The sequence below is a fragment of the Microcebus murinus genome, chromosome 9, assembly GCF_040939455.1.
Source record: "Microcebus murinus isolate Inina chromosome 9, M.murinus_Inina_mat1.0, whole genome shotgun sequence".
NCBI lineage: Eukaryota > Metazoa > Chordata > Mammalia > Primates > Cheirogaleidae > Microcebus > Microcebus murinus.
In genome coordinates, this window is record NC_134112.1 from 13,599,522 (window position 1) to 13,619,593 (window position 20,072).

A 20,072-nucleotide genomic window follows, 5' to 3' on the forward strand; every position below is an offset into this window, starting at 1 on the left:
GAAAGATCATGAAGATCAAATGAAGTAATTATGTAAAGTGCTTTATAAACTAAGTTGCTATCCAAATAATAGATAATATGAAAATAATAGTTAATATGAACTCCAACAATTACTTCTTATTATTTCCATTTATCTAACAGTCCCTAAATTATTTGAAAATAGCTACCAAGTGCCAGCAAGGGTCTTTGAGGGGTTGGGAGTGGAATTTCATGTTCAAAACAATGTATCAAGACATGCTAGTAGCCTGGCTATCTTCTCTGAAGTTTCAGTTTGCTAATGATAACATCATTATTTGATTATGTACAATTCTGAGACAGTAGTATGAATACCACCTCAATGATGCATGTGGTTAAAACAGAGACCTGGTTAGATTCTGATACATTTTGGCAGTAAATCTACAGTATTTTTGGTTGGATTATATGTGAAGTGAAAGAATCAAGTGGAGTTTCAAGATTTGTTTCTTAAATAACAGGAAAGATGGAGTTGTCATTGATAAAGATGGAGAAGACTGAGGGTATAGTGAGTCTAGCAGGAAGATCAACTGAACTTGAGATGTTCATAAAACATCTAAGCAGAGATGTCAAGTAGCACTTTGACAAAATGATAATATCAAAAAAGAAAGATAACAGTGATATATAGTTGGAACCAAGTCAAGAGTTGTTTGAAAGTAATTCTCAGGATGTCAGCATTGTCACAGGCCTAGAAAACAATCAGTCAAAATTAAAACAGGAAATCAGTGGGCTCCAAGAAGAACGTCCACTAGAAAAAGAGTGAAATGGATGCACAGTGTGACTAAGGAGAAGGTTCATAGTAAAGTGAAAATATTTTTTTCTCTTAATTATATAGGAGGAAGGCAATTTAAATAAAAAACAATTATTTGAGATAGTCTGATGAAGTTACTATGAAAAAACTGAAGTAAGACATGACTTTGAACTACCAGTACCATCTAAGAAGGAAGAGTGCATTGGGCTTTTTGTTAATGGCACATGGGTCATATCACTGAAAGCACAGAGAAGAAAAAAATATAGTCGTAATTACCCACTGAAAAATAGGTATGTAGTTATTGGTTTTCAATGTTTAGAATCAACTTATAAACAAAATCTTGAAAGTTATGGAATTTCTGAGATGTTTTAAGTCTTCTGGGATTTTTAAATTTAACTCTTTAATCCTACTAAGAGTTATTACATATGACATCCACAGTGACTTTTTTTCAAGTAGCTAAGTTTCTTTTTACCTAGAAGAGCAGGTCAGTTATTAAAAACACACACGCACACACACACATACACACACACACATATACACATACCCCTAACCAGTTGAATTTATATCAGATTTTTACTGGACATCTGAACTCTTGGACTGTGAGAGTCAAATTTCTTTTCAAAAAATATGTCAAAAGCAGACATTTCATGGATACACTTCAGATAGCATAAAAGTAAAAAGCTTCAAGCTTGACAGAAACTTCGGAGGGGATCTTATTCAAAGCCTAGGACTGGATGACCTCCCAATGCTTTCATCTAACCTTGATCATCTAAGAGTATTCATTAAGCCCCCTTAGGACAAAGGTATTCTGCTAGACATTAAAATGGTGCTCATCCATCCTTTAAAGACATGATTCCAGTCTTTAGGAATGATTTCTTCAAAATAGTGAGAAATAGAGGCAAATGTCTTTGGATTTTTTTTCAAATATTAAACAAGAAAAAATTAAAAGTTTAATAAATAGAGTATAGGTTAAAAAATAGACAATATTCATTTGCCTTATAGCGTGGTATGAAAGAAGTCATAATTATGTTTGATCTATAGTCCACTAAAGATAGCCTTTTCATATTTGAATTGCAAACATTTATTGAATATTTGGATTCATTTATATGCAAATGGGAAAATCTAGACTTTGCCAGTATAACCAATGTTTATACAAGTATCCTGCTAAATGTGTTGTCCCCAAGCCCCTATCATTCAGAATGGAATGTCACCTGAAGGCTCCAGCTCCCCTCAGAGGGCAAGGTGGGAAGGGGGTTCACATCCTAATCCTACTGCAGACCCCTACCCAGCTGGCCTTCCCCCTGAGCAAGAGACAACAGGCTCTTAGCACACTGCCACCGTGTCTCACTCATTCATTCCACAACACACATCAAGTGGACTACTTATTCCCCCAAATATTTTTCTTTTTCTCTGAGGATGACTAGGTTTGTATTCCCATCCCATCATTTACTAGGTCATGAATCTTGAGCAGGTTATTTGAACTTTATTTAGCCTTGATTTTCTCACATATAAAACTGATATATCATACCTAAAGAATAAAGAAGATGACATATGTAAATATAATTGTATAGTATCTGGCACCTAATAGGCATTCAATAATATAAATTCCATTCTCCAGTCATATATTTATTATATTTTTGACATTTTAGGTAGCAGTTCTGAAATCAAAAATATAGAGATCTTTGAGGTAAAGGAAACTGGTAATGTTTACAAGAGGTAAGTGCATTAAGTAAGTCCTAATGGTATTAAACATTTTAAATGGTGTAGGTGTGTATAAGAATTGAAAGCAAACTCTTCTCTATCACAATCAATAGTAGTTTGTTATACTTTCTATTCAGTGAAGAAAGTGTGTTTGTCCCATATGAAAGCATGGCATATGCAAGCGAGAGGAAGACGTTGAAGTAGAGAGGAAGACCCAATCCTTAAAATTAAAGCTTATACTTGGTCTTGTTATTATATACATAAAGCTGAAAACTGCATTTGCTACCAAATTATTCTTATGTCTTCCCTAAACAATCTAAGAAATACAATATACCATGGAATCCACATTTACTGTGCCCAAAAGAAGCTATGAGGCCATATATTCTGCCAAACTTCTTTACTGAGCAGAAGATGAGAAATTAAAGTTCGGGCAGATAAAATCCATTTCACAAACATGTATCAGGTACCTTTTCAGCACTAGGCATGGTGCTCAGTGGGGCCTGAATTAAACAAAGTCACCAAAGCCTTCTGATTTTCTGTTCAGTATCCTTCTAGATCCCTCAGACCTGAATAGCAAAATTAATTTCTTCCTACTTGAGAATTAAAGGGCATGAATTAAAATATCATCACAATAAATCATTTCATATACTGAGATTGTGAGGTTCTGGAAAAATGGTTTTCTAGGTAGCTGGGGATGTCCAGAGAACATTGTAATCTCTATTATATATTTAAAAAAATAGTTTATCTATATTGCACTGTTACTTTCTTTTATTAAAAAAAAAAGAACATCTTTGACAATTGCAGTGCCCTGTGCTATCTTTCATCCATCTTGACTATAGATGGAATATGTATACTATCAGATTAAATTTGTGGCAGATTCAGTACATAATTAGAAGTATATTTTTAAATAAATTCTATGTTTCCATTTTTTATCATTTTCCTCTTTTCCTTATTTTAATACAGGGGAAAACACTCCAGCAAGTTCTGAATTCAAGATTTTTGGTTTTGTTTTTAATAAACTGTGGTATGACCTTATTCAATCTTTAAAAATAATAGCACAGTTAATTAAGCCGGGGCACCTTTCTCTAACTAGTTTCATCTATAACAATGACTACCGTTTAAACTAACATTTCTGAAAGCATGGCCCTCAGACACTAACTCCTCCATGAGATGCTGCAAGAAATAAAGATGCCACAGTCAAATAAACACAGCATACATGATCGTCTTCTCTTGGAGATATATTGGGTCAGTAAAGGATTCTCCGAGTTCAGCAGAAAAGAAGCCTGCTTACATTGTATACGCCAGTGCTTCCCAAGCTAATGTAAAACAGTCCATGTTTTTAGCAGAGCATGTATTAAGGTCCTCTGACCTGCCTTGTACAAAACAAACTGGGGAAGTCTGCTGTAGCCACATGGGAACATGTGTCATCTTCTTGACATGAAGAACTCAACAAAATTTAGGAAAAGCAAGGAAAATGAAGCAACATCCCTCAAAGTCAACTGGAAAATAGAGTGGGTTTTGAAACAAACACAGCCTTGGGGTTGTTTATGGCTTTTTTGTTTATCATTTTCCCCTTCCCTGGGGTAATTCCCTAAATGAAACTGTAGGCTTTCAGAGAGTGGAGAATAAAAATCATACACATATGAATTAGCACAGATAAGACATGCAAAACCCTACAGGAACAACTTAAAAGTTAGTAAAATTCAAACTATAACGCATAGCATTCATTACTGTGCTAGTTAGAAATACTGGGTGCATATGACTGGGAGGGAAAAGCAAATGTGTGCATGGTCAGCTGCTGTAAGAAGACTACACCATTTGAGCTTATCTTTCTTTGCTTTTTTAATTTCACAATATTACAGGGGTACAAACACTTTGGTTACATATATTGCCTTTGCACAGCCCAAGTCAGAGCTACAAGTGTGCCCATCCCCCAGAAAGTGCTTGTCTTTCAAAAATAAAAGAATAGTGCTGAAGAAAGCAAAATGCTTTTTGTCTCTCTCTTCCCCACCTGTCCCAGCTCTGGAAAAGAAAGTCATGACACGATGGAGCTATATGAATTCTAACTCCCCACATAACCAGGGAATGAACTGTCTGAACACAGTTTCTAACTGCCCAAAATAAATGCAGATCATTTAGGGCATTTTCACCCAGTGTACCATTTAGCTACCCTAGTTGTATAAGCAGCCTGACTTAGACTCACCCCACCCAAAGCCCTGTTACGATAGCCCACACCCTGACTTTCAGTGTAAGAGGCTTCACAAGCACAGACTCTCGGAGGCAGTGTGGTATAGTCTATAAGTGTATTTGTTGAATTTGGCTCCCAGGATTCAATCTGTGACTTTAAAATGTAAAATATACTTATGAAAGGCAAATGCGATTTTATTCCTAATAATCATGATAATGTTAGCTAATCTTACTTGAGTGCTACCATATGTCAGACAGTATACTAAGAGCTTTGGATAAGTTTTTCTCATGAATCCTCATAGTCACACTGTGAGATATAAACTATAATCATCCCCATTATACAGATGAGAAGCCCAAGGCACAGAGACTTCAGGTAAATTTTCCAAGGTTGCACAGCTATCCAGGGATAAAGATGACATTCCAATGTAGGCAGGCTAACTCCAGACCCTGTCCTCTTAACTTTGATACCATGCTGCTTCTCATAAGCACAACAAAAGCTTTAGCTTAGCAAAATAAACGAGTAAAGAGATAGGTCTTGATTTTTCTTGCTGGTGTGATGGTTGAGTGTGGGTTCTAGTGAGGGAGTATCTCAGTTCAAAGCCTTGCTCTGCTTCTGAACAGATGAGGGCCTGTGAGCAAGTATTCAAACTCACTAAAGCCTCAGTCTCCCCAGCTGTAAGGATCATAACCAGCATTTATTGAACATTTACTATATGCCATGCATTCCAGAGCACTTTGTATGTATGTACATATTTAATTCTCACAACAACCTATCAAGAAGGTATTGTTATTACCCCAATATTACCTAAATAATAGTAGTGTCAAATGTTTTAATGCATGTAAAGAACTTTGAACTATGCCTCACATAGCCTCTCAATAAATGTTAACCACCAGACACATCATGCACACACACATAAACTTCATAACACATTGTTAAGATCATTATTGTAAGTTTAGAATGCTGTTACTAATCAGTGGTATGTTTTAAAAAGGTGGGGTGGGGACCAACAATGATTTAGATCTCCAACAGTGCTTTAATGTGACATAAATTTATAAAATATTAACAATAAAAAATGACTAGGAGGCAGCTCTGTGATAGTGGTTCAAGCTGCAGTTCTGCACACAGGCTACCCATATCAGAAGATTGATTTTACTGCTTAATGGCTGTGTGACCTTGGGCAACTTCTCTACCCTGTCTGTGCCTTAATTTCTTCACCTATAAAATGAGGATAATAAAAATGCCTGCCTTTATAGGATTGTAAAATAGAGATAATAAATGTTTGCCTTATAGGATAATGAACTTTAAGTGAGCTTATATGTCCAATGTGCTTAGAAAAAAGCTTGGCAGATATTCACCAAAAGTTAGCTATTAGTAGTAGTAGTAGTATCGTTACAACGACGACCACTACTACTAGTACTACTATGCAATTCTACTATGTAACTCATATATCTTGTGATTTTTCTCATAGAATTTTTGCCCCAAAAGAAGAAATGGGGCACATGTGATGTAGGGATAGCATTTGATTTACAATAAAACCAACACTTCACATGAAGATCCAATAACCCTATTTCCTAAAGTTTGTGAAAGGACATCCAGTATGTTTTGCTCCTCTTTCAATCATATCCCACCATCAATGATCTAAAATGGAAAACTTCCTAGGGTATTATTTCTAATGAGTCATTACTAACCATTATGGTACAGCATGGGGATATAAATGGCACTTTAAAGAAAACTGAATTTACCAATAAGTTATGTTAATTTGTTTTACTTTGAAGAAGGGAATGACTGATTGTTTACAGACTCATAGCCTAATAGCCTCTTCATTTTCAATGTTGGAAAAGGAATTATACCTCAAAGCAGATGGTCATTCTGGAGTTTTATTGCTAACTCTGATGTTCCCTGACTATAAAAATGTATGAGAGAGCCAGGAAATGTATAGCAAATGCACAAGAAGGTGCTCACTCGTACTGTCAACAGTGGTCAGTCAAGGCCTTGCATCAGAACAAAATATGCTCAGGGGACATGTCTACAATGCATGTTTTTACCCAAATTCCACTTTGCCCAGCCTCCCCAGCCCTGGGTTCTGGATGAGAGGAGGAGTGTTGATTCAGATGGAAACTCTGACACACACTCAGTTGCTTTGAGAATTAATATAATTAATCTTACACTGATACAAGACAAGACCGAAGTTCACGATAGAATTCGAAGTCATGAGCACGACTAAATCCCCTTGGCCCAAAGTGGAACCACACATAATAAGCTGTTAAAAATCAGGATTATTGTTCAAACCAGCACTCTGATCCCAAGGGCAGTCCAGAATCACGAGGATTTGCTGGTCTCTTCTCAGAATACCCCGTTTCCAAACACTCCATTTGGCTTTGCCAAAACAAACGCAGTTACGGAGGCAGAGCAGATGAGGTGTAAGTGGAACCATGTTTTTCTTGCCCGTTACAACTCAAATGTCTGACACCTTTGCAAACTAGGCTGTCTTCTAGCAAAAGGTTTTCCTAGAATATTTTTCCTACTTATTTATTTGTTATATTAATGTTTCTCCCCACTCAACAAAGTTTATGAGATCACTAATAGACAATACAATAAAGGACACGTTACAAAATTTGGGGCCAAGAAAAATAAGACCCAAGCTAAAGTATCACAAAGTTAACATCGCTGGGCCACAGATTCAATGTTAAGCTTCCTGATGGTCAAAGCAAGAAGAGAAAAGGTCTCCAAGAATTAAAGTTCAAGGACTGCACATATACAGCCAGATTTAAATGATTGTTCAAAAATTACATGTAAAAATATTTCAATGAATGTGCATCTACTTAAGACTTACATGTTGATGCTGCGTGATGTTTCTTTCACACATGCCTCTTGCAGAGCAACAGCCTGCTGCCCTTTTCCCTGAGGCCCCCAGACTTTCCAGAAGGAAGGGAGGCCCTGCAGACAAGATGATATTTCAGTTTTAAAAATATGGCCAATGTTCAATTTTAAACCAAAGAAATGGGTTATTGCCAAATAATGGCCCTTGTATTGACAATAATGTAGTCTTGTTTTGTTTAAAAAAATTTTAAAAAAACAAAAACACAAGCATTTTGAAATGTGGACGTATCAAGGATTCAGAAGGAAATCAGCCTTCATTTGTTAGTCCAATGTATTCTGCATGGCAAAAGCTCAGTAAATGTGTCCTGGATTGAATCAGACTCAATCCTTCAGGTATCAGATACATTGTCACAATCCACATTTATTGTTTTCTGTTATTTATTAAGAGTTTTAAGTGCAACTCTAGAAGTAGTCATGTATAAATAAAAGTTAAGAAATAGTGTATATGGCAATGATGATTTTTACACTTATTGTTCACCTGATAACATAAATATGAGGGTGTTCAGTCACTACCTCATCTGATGCCATCTTGATAAAAAAAAAAAAAAAAAAAAAGAAATAGTGTATGAAAGAATATAGTGAGGATAATATTTCTATTGTAAAGAAGAACTGAAAGAACCTTAGCATGCAGTGAGAAGCTACCTGCACCCATCCTGGTCTCTAGTACCTATGTACATTACCTAAGTTAATCTCCACAATAATCCAATCATGTAGGCACTCATTATCATTGTGCTACAGATGAGGAAACTAGGGCTCAAAGAGGTTAAATAATGTACTCAAGATCACAGAGCCAGCAAGAGAATGTATCCCCATATACATGTAATTACAAAGTTCATGTTATTCCTAACATACCTCCAAAGAACATTCACATAGGAAGGCATGTGATACTAGCTGCATTTTCTAAGAGAGCAAACCAAAAACTCAGAAAGGCAAACTATCTTTTCTGTTATATGCTATACACAGAACTACAACTCAGAGCTTTTCTACCACATCACAGTTGGTTTGCTCTAAAAAGTACAATTTTCAATATTGGTTTCATTGATAGAGTGTCTGTGACATTCTGAAGACAGAGCTTAAGTTAATAAATAACAACAATGTCTTCTCTTTCTTTTCTTTTGTTTTTACCCTTTTTGGCTTCGTTGGTAACAGCTTTTGTAAGTTTATTTTATGAATTCAACTATTGTACTGAAAGTACAAAAGGATATAATTGAGATAAAACTAAAAATATAATACATGGACTAAAAATATACCATTATTTGTAAGGGAAACCCTAATTTTCTAGGCTGCATTCCCTAGAGATAGAGAATATACTTCTAATGAGCTTTGAGTAATCACATAAATTGAAAACCTAACCTTGTAATGCCTGATAGCGATCTAAACTACTTAGTTATGTTTTGTATTATACCACAAAACAGTGGTTTGTTCATGAAATGTAACAAAATATCATGTGTTACTCATACTTTGGCCTTAGGCTTACATGTGTTGAAACCATAATCCCCAACGTATTTCAGAGTATGTTTGGACAACCAAAGTTACTCTATGAAAATGACTCAAAAGGAAAACCCTATTCCATTAAAAACACAAATTGCTAAGAGTTAAATGTTTAAGTATTGCCTAGAGTGTATAAAGAAAATTTAAAATACAGTGCTCATTTTTCCCACTTAAATAAATGAAAAAGGAACATTCAGAAACCATACAAGAAAGTTGCAAATTAGCTATATCCTAATCTAATTCATGTATGTTACATTATGTAATGGGGAAGAAATGAGATACTACATCCCAACAAAGGGCTATTTGATACCAAGAGCTTCGTATTCAAAAGGAAAGGGGGCTACCCTGGTTATTAATTAGGAAGACTTTTAAGGGTAATGCAGAATACGAGAGATTAATATTAGAAATCATGGGTGGAAGATACTCAAGTCAAAATACCTGCAGTCCATCCTAGGAATGTTTATGGACATTATTTAGGCCAGAAATTCTCCAAGGACAGTGCTGTAGTAGTTAAGATCATGAACAGTGGTATCAAGTAGAGATTACATTTGAACACAGTTCTATAATTCACTAGGCCTATGACTTTATGAAAATCACTTCACCTCTCTGGGCCGTAATTTTCTCATCTCTATTCTCACAGTTGTGAAAATTCAATGAGATGGTAAATACTATGCATAAAAGACTTAGCAAATTTCCTGGCACTTAGTATGCACTCAAAAAGGTTTAGCTACTATTATTGTTGTTATTATTATTATTTTATGAATAATCTTTAGGCCCTTAGGACCTAACATGGTACCTTTAATATCAAGGGCTCAATAAATGTTTACTAACTACACTGAGCTTTGTGGCTAAGAGCTTGAAGTCTTTATTGCTCCATTTAATTATAAAGGAAAGTTTTAAAGTACCATTACTCAAACTCTGGGAAATATTGGGTTGGTCATCATATAAAACTGGGAAATGCTCTGTTAAACAAAATCAGTATTTTCTTTCCTGCAGAACTTCTCAGAGCCTTGAGTTTGACAATGTGAATTATGAGCCTCCAAAAAGGCATAAAAAATAACCGTCAATGTTTCTCAAACTTATTGTACAGATTCCTCATCTATAAAACATAAGATTTTACAACATGCTCTTTAAATTCCTCCCTCCTTATTAAAAGGTTAGAATTTTAGGCATTTTTCAGATCCAGTTATACACATAAAAAATATATATATATATAAATAAATGTTGATTCCTTCTTGAGAGCAAAACAAACTAAATCTTCCTCCATTTTCCAATTCCAACGCCCACCCAAAAGGGACTCAATCTTTGATGCTCTATCATGCATATAACTTAATCCTTTAGCTTGAATAGATCAGGTTCATCTAGAGTTTATTTTTAAGTCACTTCTGATTTAATATGACTTTTTGAAAGCTTACATTGGTTGACATTAAATCCAAGATGTTAAAGATGACAGGTTCCATGATAAAGACCTGATCATGTAAGACTAAAAATTTTTTTGAAACACTTACTTTTCAATAGGTTTCTCATTAAGACAAAATTGTTACTCAAATCCTCAACATCATTTAGTACTTAAAAAGCAGTTAATGAAATTGTCACCTTACTCTACAAAGTAAAAGAGAAGCATGAGACGCTCCATTTTTACCTCTATCCCCCTCTCTGTCCACACAGCAACTCTTTCTGGACACTCTCACTGATTCCTCAGGCTCCAAGCCAGTGAATCCCAAAGCTCCCCCTTCTGCGGTTTCCTCTCTCGGAGCTCAAGACCCCTATCTCCATCTGTTTAGGGGGTATCCTTACATACAGTCGTCTCAGATCGACATACCCAGAGTGCAACTCATGACTGGGGCACCAAACCTTTCTCTGCTCGCCCTGGTACCATTGTCATCCACACTTAAAGTCTTCCTCTATTCTTCCCTCTTCCTCACCCTCCACATCCAATCACTTTCCACCTCTTAAAAAGTTTTTCACTTAATCCTTTTTCCAGGATCGTCACCTTTATTGCCCATCTTCTTTTGTTTTTTCTGCTCCAATAGAAACTAAATAGCTTCCTGTTGCTATTTTTGACATTCCCCCACCCTCTATCCATCCTCTACCTTCCTGAGGGAGATTTCTAAAATGGAAAGCAGTCATCACACTCTCCTGACTACAGGCCTTCAGTGACTTCCCTTCTCCGAGTGGATACCATCCAATTTGCTCAAGGCTCTTCACAATCTGGCTCTAGTCTACCACTCCAGCCTCACCTCTCAACACGCTCCATTTCTGGGGCTCCAGCCTCTCAAAAGACCCTGAAAGACACACACACACACACACACACACACACACACACATCATTTCTTCTCTCCACTACCTACTGTGTACCATGCCCCACCTTCTCTAACTGGCAAATACACAAACATCTTTCAATATCTCCCTCTCACCACCCTACAAAGCAGATCCTAATGTCTGCTCTTTCATACTGTTGTTATTCCCACCTCTATGTTTCCCCAACAATTTATGCATTTCTTTATTAATGCATTTCAAGTCCTTCTCTAGACTGAGTTTCTCAAGATTATAGGTATTCTCTTTTCTCTTCCATTCCCTACTGCTCTACACAACCCTACCCAATGCTGAGTATATAATAGCAGGTGCCCATTAATGTTTGTTGAATGACTAAAAATATGAATGCATGAAATTCAAATACATTTTCCAGCTTTGATTTCAGAAAGAGCTATGTTAAACATAAAGAAAAGCATATGCCAAATCGTCTACCACAACCCACCAAAATGTGGCATATTTTAAACAGAAAGTGTGAGTTACTAGGTAATTCTTTGTGCGCTTCCATTTACTGCGAACACGAAGACATATACTCTGTTGTGTTGTACTATTGGATTGAAGGAATGTCATTAGCATAAGTTTAAAGCCACATTCCACACTGAAAGAAAATGGGTGGCTATGAAGTTGACTGGAGTAGAGCATAAAATGGGTTCTTCCCGTTTGTTTCTTCAGACTTCACTTAAAATTTCCCTAAACAACTCAAGGCCATATTTTCATCACCGTCATCTTAGCACTGGCAGAGTATCACCCCTGCCAGGAAAATCTGCCCCTGTGTTAGCAAAAGCTTGAAATTCACTAGGCCAGGCGCAATGAGGCGGCGGCATGTATTGCTCTGCCCAGCAGAGGGCGCACAGCCCCCAGTACCGCGCAACCCGGGCCACCAAGACTGGAGGAACTGGGAGAAGTTGTTCAACAAACCCAAGCCTCTGAGTCTGGGTCAGCGCACTGACCTCCTGTCCTTGCCTGCTCCCTGGCGCTCTGTTCTGTTCTTTCCACTCACAATGAGGTGTTAGTGAGCTTCCAGATCCCAGGCACACCAGTTTTGGAGCAAATAGGGAGAGGGCAAAGGTGAGGCTGTTCACTCAGGAGTGTGATAATTTCTTGGAAAAGGAAATTTTTAACTCCCTCCTACTTGACATTACAGCTACAGAAAGCATCCAAAACTGCTTATAGCATAGATTCTGACTCCTACCCTCTATGAGTGAATAAAGAAACAAAAGAGGGAGAAGTTTTCAGTATGTGCCTCTCCCCAACTTGAATGAAAATGATTTTCCACCCTTACTGATTTGGTTTAGATACTTTAAGCATCAGAAGTGTAGCATTAAGATCACCAGGTTATTAAAAGGCTCAATGGGGTAAAGTCCTTCACCTAAATACATTATTAACATTTTATGAGGGGTACCTAGTAGAAGAGGAGAGGAAACATGACATTTTCTCACCTTCTAAAGACAGATGCCTCTGTTGCTCAATTTAAGAGTAAGGACCATGGATGAAGCAAGGCGAAATAAAAAATAAACCAAACAGCTTCACGTAACACTCATGGAACTCTACAAGTTCGCTCTCTATGATTTTTCTGAGGAAAGCAAATGTACATCACAGCCCTTTGGGGAGATTGTTTGTCTGTTCTCTATGTTAACCCCAAAACCTGTTGGGAGGGAGGAGATGACAAGAGCCTCTGGTTAACACTCGGAAAGATGACACAAAATATTGTCATTTTCCTTCAAAATATACCCCAAGCAGAGATATGAGAAGCCTGCATAGAATTTTACCCCTACATTGAGGAACTTCTCTCTCTTCTATGTAAGAGTCTAGATGCAGCATAAAGAATGATTAGTGAAAAACTGTGGGTGCTTCTGGATGGCTGGACAGCAAAGTAGGGGTGGGGGTCATAAAAGATGAAGCTCAGTGTAACTCATTATTAACAGTGCTAATAGGTGTGACCTATATCTCTAGGCCATGAGAAGCTCCTGAGGAACAGGGGAATAACATAAGCAGATCTGCATGTTGGGAAGATGACTCTAGAAATAGAAGATAGTGGGGCAAGCTTATACATATCAAATATGAAATGTCAAATTAAATTTCATGCTCACTAATTATGATAGGGCATAGCAAGATCACTAATTTATTTTTGAAAAACATACCAAGCAAAAAGGAAGAATTTCTTCCATTTCTAGCCCACTTGCTTTACCCCAGACCAAGGGTCCCATGCCCTGAACAACCTAAAGGCCACCATTCATGCAGACCACAAAGCCTAGAACCATCTAAATCCAGAGTACAATCTCAAGTGACTTGACTTGCTATCCTACTTTCCAGTCATAAAAGTACTATTCATCATATAGGAGCTTAATTTAATTTCATAAACAATTATGGAACAGCTACTATGTTTAATCCATTGTACTAGATTCAGTTGGGAACAATGAGAGCAATAAGAAGCAATCTCTGTCTTCCAGACACTCATAGACTACTTCAAATCAAATAGAGAAGAAAACACTTGTTTTCTGTTTTATGGTTAATATTGGTCAAATAAAAATGCCAATAAAAAGATACTTTTTGTTATCATTATGGATTTGTAATATATATTCCTATGCATCTAAACCTTTTTAGTCTCTAATATCCAATTCCCTAAGCATAAACATAATTTGAATTTAGGAAAATCCAATTTAAGTCAACATTTTTTTCTATAATCTTAGCTTGTATTTCTCCTAAAAATAGAGAGTAGATATTCCTTAAAATACATTAGCACCAAACTACAGATTAACTATAAATGAAAAAAAAAGTATCTAATTCCTCTTAGAACTTAAATTCCACAGAAGCTCAGATGAAAGTTCTGTTCTCTTCAGACCAATTTATGCTTAGAACAACTATCCCAGGTCTCATGCTCCAAAATCTTGTGATTATTGTAGGCCTGAAAAGCAGCCACCCAAGAGTGTTTAGGAGATTTCTACCATTTCTAGAAGCAAGTGGGTAAATCCTAAGAGCACCATCCTGTTGAAGGATGCTGGGGCTACTATACATAATGTCTAGGATGGGATTGCTAATCCCATGGAAGGGAGTGATAGTATACAGTACACCTAGAAACAATTAGAATGGATGACCAATAAAAAAAAAAAAATTTTAGATGGGAAGGAAACAGTTCCAGAAGGTTCTCATGAGTGCATTATGACTTCCTATTGCTTCAGGAACTCCAGTTTTTGTGTTTGTTTATTTGTTCTTCCCTATGGCCTGAATAAGTATATAACTGTGGTTTGAGGGTAGACCTATGATCTGACCCTACATTACTGCAGACAGAATTGGAAGAGGAAGGAAATCTATTTCGCTCATGAAGGTTGAGCTGAGATTTTTAGAAGTGAAACTATGTTTAAAACTCTAAGTACTGTTATATGAAGAGGACTCCAAAATAATGAAATAAATTAACATTTTAGTTTCAGTACAAAATTGAAAGAGTATGTCTATAAAAGGCTAAGGGAATAATTTCTAATTGGAAATGTTGAGTGCTTTAAAATGAAAACTATCAGGCAAAGGCTAATCTGGATTTTTAGATACACTTTTAATTTAGTCATTTGAAGGTTTTAGATCTAATTTTGTGTTATATTTTAGAGGGCTGGGCTTTCTGCAGCAAGGCTGCTATTATCAAATACTGGAAGAGGGAAGAGTAAATTTACTGTGATACTCTACATCATGGAATTTCATGTTAATGAACCACAACATAAAGCCTGGGTTTTTTGTGGTTCATGTAACCATTTCCATAACAGACTCAAAACCTGCAGATAATGTTTCTACACAGTGTTATTTTATCACTCAGAAATCCGATACACTAGCACCTTAAAGATCTGTGGCAAGGACATGTGTGCTTGATAGTTACAATACACAGTGGAACCTGGTATCTGCAGGCCCCAAATCTCTCACTTTGCTGATCAAATGAGTTAGGAACTTTAGGTCAACACAAGACATAAGATAAGCTGGAATAACAGGAATTTGTTAGAGTGTACACCCAGATGTCAAATTACATCTTCCCACCTTATCTAATTATTACCCTGGAAGCTATGTGCTAAGGAAATTCTTTTTGATCATCTATGTGCAGGACCCTAAGAATGGCTTGGATGTATTAGTTTGCCTACTTTCACAAGCAGTTCTGAATTTCATGTACATATGCAACTTAAAAAACATATTCCCTTTCTCTGTTCCTTTCTAGAACTGGCCTCAGAGTCATGGTACTCCATTATTGTCGCTGTATTAGAATGACAGTGGTACATTTCATGTTTTGACCAAAAAATATTGGAACAGAGTGAATATAAGTATCTTAAAAAGTTCTTGAAATCCTCCATATCAAAGTAAAGATAGCTTTAAAATAAAACAAAATTGTCTCTAGTCAGGACTCTGAGCACCATCCTCACTCCAGAGACATAGCTTCTTCCTTTACACAAAACGAATACTTATTCAATTGAACCTAATTCACAAGGCTTATGAGAAAAACAACTCTACCTCAACTCTTTAGAAATTCTGAATTTATATGTCCCCTTGACCAACGAAAGAAAAATGGTTTACTCTGATTTTAATGATTTCTTCCCTAAGGTATTTGAGGCTTGATTTTTTTGAATCATATAGGAAGTCAAGTACCTAGTCTCCCATGTCTGCCATCAAAGAAAAATGAACAAGACTTGTCACAACTTTATCCCCCAAACTGATGTGAAATCCCTGGAGATTAAGCAGATGCACAGAGGTTCTCTCATAAAACTTGCAACATTTACAAAATGACACTGTGCAAACGATGTGGTAACAGCCCTGAGAGTCCATTCATCTAGCAACAATGATGTGTGGGATTCTGGTGGAAGGATTTTCAGCACATCCTCTTGGGTTTGGTTTTAAAAGAAGACTTGCATGAAGTGACTTTTCTTAGATGTGCAGGGATCTGGCTTGAGTCTAAATTGGGATTTATGCACCCCTCACAAATGGGTGGATAAGAACTCTGACTCTGGGTTTTATTTTGTTATTGGAAGTTTTTACTCTTATTTGTTTGTTTCGGGGAAGTTTCCTGAAATAATAATAAAATCGTTTTGCAGGTACATCCAGGAAGAGACTGTGACAGGCAGAACAGACTGCTTACTACTGCAGGTATGGGTCCTCCTACCTGTCCCATAGAAAGAACTGTAGGTAAAGCTGACAGGCACAAAGAATATTGGTCCAGGGCTCATGAGGCAAAGTACAACTGCAAAGAGCAAAAAAGCCATTCTCCTTACTTGTGTGGAACCCAGTTTAGGGAGCTCAGCATCACATGGATGCTTTGGAAGAGCATCAAGAGTACCTAATGCCGTCTCTTTGGATGCTGACATCAGTATTCATACAGTTGGACCTGGCAACCATGTAAGGCACTGCCCCAACTTGACTCCCTGGAATTTGGAGCCCAGCAAAGGGAACTAGAGTGGGGAAAATAAGAAAGGACTGCTTAAAAATAGAGCTAGAGGCCCAAAGTTACACTAGTGAGTAGAAATGATATTATTATTTTTATGTATTATCCACAAACTGGTAAGCCTAGGGAAACTTGGTTTAGAGATCATAAGCAATTGGATTTTGTTTCTAGAAGGAGTAAGAGAGAATTTTAAAGAAGAAAATCAGATGGACAATTTGGAGGAAGAAAAAGAAGACTAATAATCAATAAATTTACTTATATTATGCAGAATCACATTCATCCAGGAAATCTTGCAAAATTAATCCATCCTTTGGTGCTAAAGTTAATAAGACCCCCAAAGCAAAGGCAAGTTAAACCACTGCAATTTGGTGTAAAAAGCATGGCTATCATCTACCCTCCTACGCTTCATTTCCTCAGGTTTAAATAAAAACATCCTTACCCTGCCATTTATAGCCAACAATCTAATTTCCTAATTAATGAGAATGCCAAGATACCCACAAACTTCTCATAAAACTCCCCCAACCCTGTGGTATCCTGTGGCAGGGATAATGTTGGGTAGCAAGCAAAGCTCAAGCACCAACTTCTGAGGCTTCCCTTGAAGTGTTGGTTTCAACCTCACCCCTCTCTCTTGTCTGACCACAAAATAGAGCTGCTTCCTGTGGTATCTGAAAAGGGCAACAGGAACAAGAATCAGTAGTTAATTCAGAAGGAAGTGAAGTGGAAGGTGAGTGGTATTTATGTTTCTCTTACAATTCCAAATTTACATCCACCATCATGTATAGAATCGTGGAGGGAAAAAAAGAGATGATGGCATCAGAAATCCTCATTCCTTTGTCAGTATTTTGAAGATGTAATATGCCTCCTCTTTCCAATTCTAACCTTCTCAATTCTAAAAGTCATGTATTACATGAGAGGTTTTGAAATTTGCACCCTGCCTACACAGATGCTGTGCTTGGGATGGTGGCTGTCACTCACTGCTCAACATTACCATCTTCTATCAATTTCTTTACAACCTGGTCTTCTGAAATAATATCCTATAGTTATTTCTGACTTCCCATACATCCCAACAGATGTTTATCCCATCATATCCCTGCTTGCTCTTCCCACTCTGGATTCACTGTTTCCTGAACACTTTCATGTCTACACAAACAGCCCTTCTTTCTGTAGTGCCTTTCTCCAATTTTCAGCTAGGAAAAAAAATCATATATTTGGATGCTCAAGTCAATTATCATCTCTATGACTCCTCCCTCCATTCACCTTTCAAAAGAACATCTACCTCCATCATAATGACATAGCATGTTGATATATCTGAATTAATTGTGTACGTGTATGTCCACCTCCCTGAGCAAGGTTCAAGCCATTGATTTCTTATATTTCTGTAGCCAAGATTGTGAGAATTTCTCTGATGAATCATGGCTCTGCCGACAGAGAGGGACCCACCATGGTACAAGATTAATTTTATAAGATTTACAAGATCACAATTAATTTTACAAGATTTCCTGGATGAATGTGATTCTGTGTAATGTAAGTAAATTTATTGATTATTAGTCTTCTTTCTCTTCCTCCAAATTGTCCAACTGATTTTCTTCTTTAAAATTCTCTCTTACTCCTTCTAGAAACAAAAGTCGATTTCTTATGATCTCTAAATCAAGTTACCCTAGGCTTACCAGTTTGTGGATAATATATAAGAGAGAGGTATGGCCTCAGCATAGTGAGTGCTATGGTCCAGTTATCCTTCACACTGCTGCACTTTGGGCAACAGCTAAGTATGTAAGTGTGAATTTAAACCACTGATATCTTGGCAAGTGGCACTACTTAGACCTATGCGGAGATCTGGACCTACAAAGCTATTATTACTTTAGTCAACAAGAAACCACACACTATGTGTCATAGATGGAGAAAAGACAATAGTAGACTAATAAGACTTTCCAGTCTTTTTTCTGACCTTTTTTGGCAAAATCAAACACTGTATTTTTTTTCTTTTTTACAAACTGATAGAGAGCACAGATGATATCTAAGGGTTCCAAAGATTAGCTGAAAAAATAAAAGAAATATCGCCTCTATCAGTTAGGATAGGTTAAATTACGTTACAGTTACAACAACCCTAAATCTCAGTGGCTTAAAACAACAAACACTCATTTCTCTTGCATGCTATATGTCAACTGTGAGTGAGTAGTGAACTCCCTTCCTTTCAATCACTTGGGAACCAAGGATGAAGAAGAAGCCACCATCTCAAGCATTTACCAGTCCATCACACCAAAGAGAATGAGAGCCCTGTAGGGTCTCAGACAGGACACAAAATGCTCTGGCTGGGAAATGATATACACCCTCTGTTCATAGCACCATGGCCAGATTGAGTCGCATCATCCCATCCCACTATAAGAAAGCCAGAAAGTGCAATCCTACCATGTTGCCAAAAGTCAGGAAGCTGGAAATACTTGGTAAACAATACTGATGACTACCACATGACCTTATTTGCACCCCAAGCTTGTAAAATAGATCACACTTGTTACAATAAATTGAATTATATTTTACTGAAACAGGTTTTCCTGTGGACTTAGTTTAAATGAATAAAATGCACATTGTTCATAGATGTTGTGAGAATCTCTATATCCAGTCTGAAAGATTCTAGAAAAATACTTACCAGAACCTCAAGGTATACAACAACTGCACAATTACAGCTCCAACAGCTTTTGGTAAGGAAGCCAAGCCAGACTAATTCTTTATTTGATAAAGTAGAAAAAATTAACTGACTATTAATAATCAGAGTTTTATAAGTTAAGGATTTTCTTTTGGAGGAACAGAGTCTGATAGAAAACAAAAATCAATTAGAATAGCAAAAAGATATGAGATCTAGTTTCTTACCTTCAATCTACTATGGTATAACTTTGAAGTCTCTTAAGCCCCTGTGCTTCAGTATTTCTATCCAGAAATAGACAACATTATTTCTCTCAATTATCAAATAGTCATTTAACATTCGCTGGATGTAGGCACTAGGTTACATTGGTAATACAGAGATTAAGGGGAAAATATACATACAGGATCTTTGACCTCATGAATCTTATAACCATCAATTTGCCAGTAGTGATAGAAATCACTTGATTCTAAATAATAGAATGTGTTAACACAGGTATGGATAAGCATAATATGAAAATTACTAAGACTTTCACCAAGCTGTTAAATGTACTGTTATATGAGCCCCTAAAGGGAGGAAAAAGGGAAGACAAGTGACAAGAAAGCAGAGAATGCAAAAGGCAAATGAACATTTTAACACCACCTATATTTGCTGAAAGAAGTTCTCCATCCATTCTCATCTACTGGATCCTCAAA

At 36.8% G+C, this 20,072-nt stretch overlaps 1 protein-coding gene and 1 non-coding gene across 4 annotated transcripts in view; one reads left to right on the plus strand and one right to left on the minus strand.

The window, feature by feature from the left end:
- SUGCT (succinyl-CoA:glutarate-CoA transferase) overlaps positions 1-20,072 on the minus strand; it is a 684,028-nt gene that overhangs the window by 226,815 nt on the left and 437,141 nt on the right. The window lies entirely within an intron of this gene.
- Positions 7,975-8,061, plus strand: LOC142873219 (small nucleolar RNA SNORD11B). Its single transcript, XR_012921259.1, has one exon. It is a non-coding gene; the product is annotated as a small nucleolar RNA SNORD11B (small nucleolar RNA).